Consider the following 6,000-nt stretch of genomic DNA (forward strand, 5'->3'; position numbering starts at 1 on the left):
TAAGACAGTTATGCCCAACCTAATTCAATCTGCGGGCCATTTTAATTTCCAACACTAGTGGAAAAGATACAATAACTTAATGAAATTGACCTGAAACTATTTTATTTCAAACCCGAGGATCTAGTACTTACCACATTGAATTATTGGGAAATTTGAATTTTCTCTAAACACATCAAAAAATGGTGCAATTTCTTTTTAGGGCCTATTTTTTATTTTTCTTGTCTTTTTTTTAAAAAAAAAAAACTGCCACACATTCTTTATAACAACAAACATGTTGGCTAGCAATGGTTTCATGCTCTTCAAGATCCATTCACTTTTCCTTGTAGATTACATAGTCCTATTTCATGAACGCACAAATGCTTTGGTAGTAATCCATTAGAAAAAAACTGTGGGCCCTGACATAGGTAAAGATACATTTTTGGGGGGCGGGGGAATTTTTCTATATTTTTGTGCCGGCGTATCGGCGGGCTGGATGGAAGCACAAAACGGCACGGATTTTGTGTGGTATATATTTGTATAGATATATTGTGTGGGTAGGGCCATATCCTAAGATTCTCAAGGCTCAAAAAGACCTTCCTCCAGGGAAAAGAAGTACAGACAGATACAGAGATGGGAAGATAACATCAAGGAATTTCAATGATACTGGCTCTATATCAAAAGACATGGATGGAGAGAGATTGTTGACAGATCTCATGTGGTGCCCTAATGATCTGACAGACTATGGGATAGGTATTTTTACTTGAGACAATAATATACTGGTACCGGTATTTGATTTTTTTTTTTCAACTATAGAAGTAATTTTTTAAAAATGAAATCTCAATCTCACTAAACTGCTTTAACTGAATGGCTGGATTGTCTTGTGACTTGTTTTAATGATCCTAAGTTATCCTACCCATAGCCACCTCCCGCTGTCCTGCAGGAGATTCAGAATAGGACACAATGAAGTTCATTTAATTTCTTAAAATTTATGTCTGACAATTTGTTTCCGAAAACTGTTGAAAAAAATTCAAGCAAAATGACCACACAAGAAAATGTTTACCAAATGACTGTTTAAAAAAAAAAAAAAAAAAAAAAAAAAAAAAGAAACTAGAAAAAATTCTAGCAAAAGGACCACAAAAAAATGTCAAATTAAAACTTCAGCCAGTGAATAGAAATGACTAAGTATGCTGTATATATGTGTATACAGCTTAACACTGTCAGAGGAAAGCAGCTGGCAGTGGTTAAAAGAGACAGCTGGAGAGCTCTCATGATCTCTCAGTTTGCTGAGAGCCTAAAGTCAGCATAGAAACCTTTCTCTAGATACTTTTCCCATTGAGTGTGTTAAAACAGCATTGTGAACTGTACACAAGTAACTGTTATAATGCTATTGAAAACATATGTAAAAGTTGAATTTAAAAGGGTTAAAAGTTCCAAGAATGAATGGTATAAAGTGCTCAAGATAGTTAACTACAGATTATGTCTGGAATACCATATGTCATAGAATGTTTGTGAAAGTTTGAATACCATATCTCATGGAATGTGCAAAATGTTAGTAAAATGTTTTACATATTTTGGATGTTCCTTCAAAGATAGTATACTTGCTAGTCCAAATCTCCTGCAGGTTTGAACCCAGGTCCATCGATAAATTCAAATGACAGTCCAGCGTGCAAACCGCACAACCAGGGGGCCAGCATGAAAATGAAAGTTTTAATACCATTATTGTCATGAAATGTGAAAGTTTTAATACCATTTCATGGAATATGCATTAAAATTTTAATACCATATCTCATGGAATGTGTGTGAAGTTGTTTTTTTTATGTAACCATGAGAAAAGGTGGGTGGCGATAGTTTGCTTGAGTAGACTGAATGATTTCTGACAAAATCCTGTGTTGGTCTGTTGTAGTTCAAGTAAATCCTGGGGTGAAAGTTGAAGAGAGGAAAGGACAATTGCGAGACCTTTGACATATTTTTTTTTAGTGAGTCAGTTCTTGTTTAAATCACCATTTCACTAGTGTTTCTACAGACATCTACTTTCAAGTTGACTCTGTATATAGTTATAAATTAAAGTTCTATTCAGTTTTAGTTTAAATAAGTTTGTTCAAGTTTATTTGAAGTTCTACATTCAGAATTTAATACGCCTACACCAGCATTTAGTTGCGCTACAAAAAAAAACACAAAAAAACAACAACACCAACACCAGAATTTAAAAATGATACAGCTTGTATTGCTCTTTACTTTCCAGATGACAATCATATATTCAATGTTGAAATTTTGATTGTATTACTTTCTCTGCATTGTTTATAATATATGATGTCATTTAGAAGTTAAGTTAGAAAGCAAAATTAAAATTTTTAATTGCTTGTGAACTAATTTTACAAAAACAAAAAAAATCAATGAAAAGAAAAAAACACAGATCAATCATTTATTTTCCAAGAAAATGAGATTTATGTCAGTCATTTCCTAAAAGTTCTCCACAAAAAAACACACACACACACACAAAACAACATTAAATTAATTTAATTATAAGTTAAATTTTTTTTAACTCAAATTTTTTAAGATCACTTTTAAACTTAAAATTAAATATTATTACCGTATTTAATTGTATGTTAACACTGGGGTTAATTATATTTGTAATATTGTTTGAATGAAGCAGAACATTTCCTGCATGGCTTATCATGATTAGATTAATTTGGTCATTTATAATTATTTTGTTGGTTTGCCATGTGAGAGACTTAACCAAAAATGAAGCGAGATAACTCGAAATCTATAATTGAGAAAAATATTTACTTGCAAAAACTGAATTTGTTACATCTCCCATTCCAATAAGTAAAATAGTTTGTCCATCGTGGTTCGATGACGACCACTTTTGTCATCAAGGGGGCTGAGGATTCTGATAAAGAACAAGTTGATACAATAACAACTTTCCTTTTAAATCTCTTACTATTATAGGCAGATTTCTTTTTTTTTTTTTTAAAGAAACTGACGATAATAGATTCAGATTGTTCAAATATTTAGTCATTCAGATCAAATATAATTAGAGAACTAAGCCAGCTTTCCACAAGAGAATCACATACAATGAAAAAAACTTATCTAAGTAGAAAAAGAACGAAAACATGAATTCTCATTTACTTGTACCTTAACAAAAAGACATGAAACAATTTTCCCATATTGGAAAACAAGGTGAAATAGTTTAATACTGTATTCCTAACTTGGTATTTATCTTGACCATTAATAATGCCCAGCTGGAAATTTGCTTATATAGTGGCAGTATCTTAGTATTCATTCCTGAACTTAAACAATTCAGTGTCTGACTAAAATCTTTTGAATACAAAGTATCTCTGATCCTCAAAAGATTTTTGGAACTCTCAACAACCAGATGCAAGCCAGCCAACACTGGTTGAGTGTATGCACTGATATCAAGTCACCAGTTTGATTCTGCCTGCTGTAGTGCATTGCTTTGTATATCAATATTAATATTTACTCATGGGTCAAAAGAAAGTCATTGGTGAACAGAAGGAGAAAAAGGCATTGAGAATGACTGTTGAACTGGATAAGAAATTAAGAATACATGTAAACTTAACTGGTCTAAAAGTGTAAGAATACATGTACCTGGTCTAAAAGTGTAAGAATACATGTAAAGATGTCTGGTCTTTAAGTGTAAGAATACATGTAAAGATGTCTGGTCTTTAAGTGTAAGAATACATGTAAAGATGTCTGGTCTGTAAGATAAGGAATACATGTAAAGATGTCTGGTCTATAAGTATAAGAATACCGGTACATGTAGGATGTCTGGTCTATAAGTGTAAGAATACATGTAAAGATGTCTGGTCAATAAGGACCAGTAAAATCATAAAACATAAGTTAGAATAAATTCTGGTCAAGAACTGAGGTGCCCCCATATCATATGCTGTTACCCAATCAACTAGGCAATATTGTATATTCTCTAAAATAGAACTTGATTTGGCATCATTTGCAGTGAGTATGAATTATCATTTTAAGACAATCTTTTTCTTTCTTGTTTAGATACACATAGTAATATTCCTTTCACTTTTTAAAAAAGAAATTCTACACATTATTGAAAAAAAAAAAAAAAGAATAGTAATTGTTACAATAATACATTCTTTATACCTAAAACAAATCTTCAGTAAAGTGTCAGAAAATGGTTATATAATAAATACAACAAAACAGGCCCTACAATTGTGAGTTTTACATACCAGCTCAACAATTTTCAATGAGTGACACTTAAAGTACTGGTTTTCAAGGACATGAGATACAAAGTAGGTTCGCATATACTCAAATAGTTCACAGTGAAATATTCAGAAATTCTAATTTCCCAGTGCCTAAATACCATTGTTTCTATTAGAGCCAGACACTGATTTAATGATGATAAAATGAAATGCAACTGAAGTTAAGAAAATACTTTTTAGAGTTAAATCTTTGAAGCTTTCTTTATAATGCTTTCTACTGCAGTTGTGTTGTTTTTAACATTAAAAAAAACATAGTGGCATGTTCTACATTATAAGGTTGAAGCCATTTTGATCAGCTGTTATTGCTATTAGGAAACATTAAGTTTGAACCAAGTCACTAAGTTTGATTGTAAGATTGATACTAATGTAAATAATTCTCATTCTTCTAGAACACCATGCTGTAACTGGAGTTAAATAAATGGTTTCTAGAACATTCAGTTTCTATGAATGTATATGATCCTAACAAAATGTATCTAATTATTTTTTGAACACATTTAAACCAGAGTTCTCTAGCCAGCTGCCTGATTACATTATATCTAACAAAAATAAAGTAGAAATTTCATTATTTGTATTACAACATACCATGTATACTGTGGTATAGGGCAAAGGGATGTATACTACGGTATAGTAAAGTGAAAAAAAAAATGTTTTCTTTCCTGAAAGTTTTGTATTTTATAAATTATGGCCACCAGCTATTGCAGCAAATCAGCTCTCGCCAAAAATTCAAATATCCTACTGCATCTACAATTGTCTCCATTTTAGTCAATTGTTCATCAAGCTTCTTTTTTTTACCATCCCATATCTGGCTACACTTACGTTTCATGAAAATATTTATAATTGCTACTTTTGTTCCTTATGCAGCTCTCTTAAATGTGAATATTTTTTTTCAGTTTCTTCATTTGATAAAAGCTTTTTATTTTGTTTTACATTCTTCCAATGTCTCAGAAAGAAAAAAAAAAAATCATGTTGATTGTTGATAAGATCTAAAATATAACTGACAAGAAAAAAAAACAACTTGATGGTTTTCAACAGCCTGAGAACAAAACTTTAATGGACACAGTCAGCACTATGGAAAAAAAAAAAAGAAACAACCCACAGTCAAATTTACAACACATGCCAAGAGATTTAGGAAAAAAATGAATGTTTCAACATTCAAAAAAAAAAAAAAAAAAAAAAACATTTTAACTATCTAGATTATTCTAGATACAAATTAGGATTTTCAAGCAAATGAAGCAAATTTTGTTTTCAAGTATTTTTAAGATTTATAATTACTGAAAATGTGTGATTTGTAACTGATGGACTAGATGACACCTTCACACCTACCTGAGGACTATTACATTGTAGGTATTGTTGCACAAAATTTGCATAAAACCACATTTAATTTTTTTTTTAAAGAACAAGAACATGAATACATGAATGTTTAAAAATTAATGAATGATTTATGTATCATGTACATTATGCTGATGTGTTATTGTAATATCAAAATTAGCACTGTCGTAATAAATTAATGGTCTGCATTCAGATCAAGTTGCAATAGAAAATAAAAAATGCTGCCAGTGAAAATAACGTTTAAATAAAAAAGCTAACAATTTACATTTCACATAAGTTAAAAAATTAAATTAAATTATAGCTTTTATATAGCGCTACTTTCATTCTTATAGCATGATCAGAGCGCTATGGCCCAATCTCATTTGTGGACCAGTGGGAAGAGAGAGAATCTGAGAGAAATTTTTCTGTGCTGCCTTTAGGCGCTCAGTATACACAACTCAACCTC

Source organism: Biomphalaria glabrata, chromosome 16 (assembly GCF_947242115.1).
Source record: "Biomphalaria glabrata chromosome 16, xgBioGlab47.1, whole genome shotgun sequence".
Lineage (NCBI taxonomy): Eukaryota > Metazoa > Mollusca > Gastropoda > Planorbidae > Biomphalaria > Biomphalaria glabrata.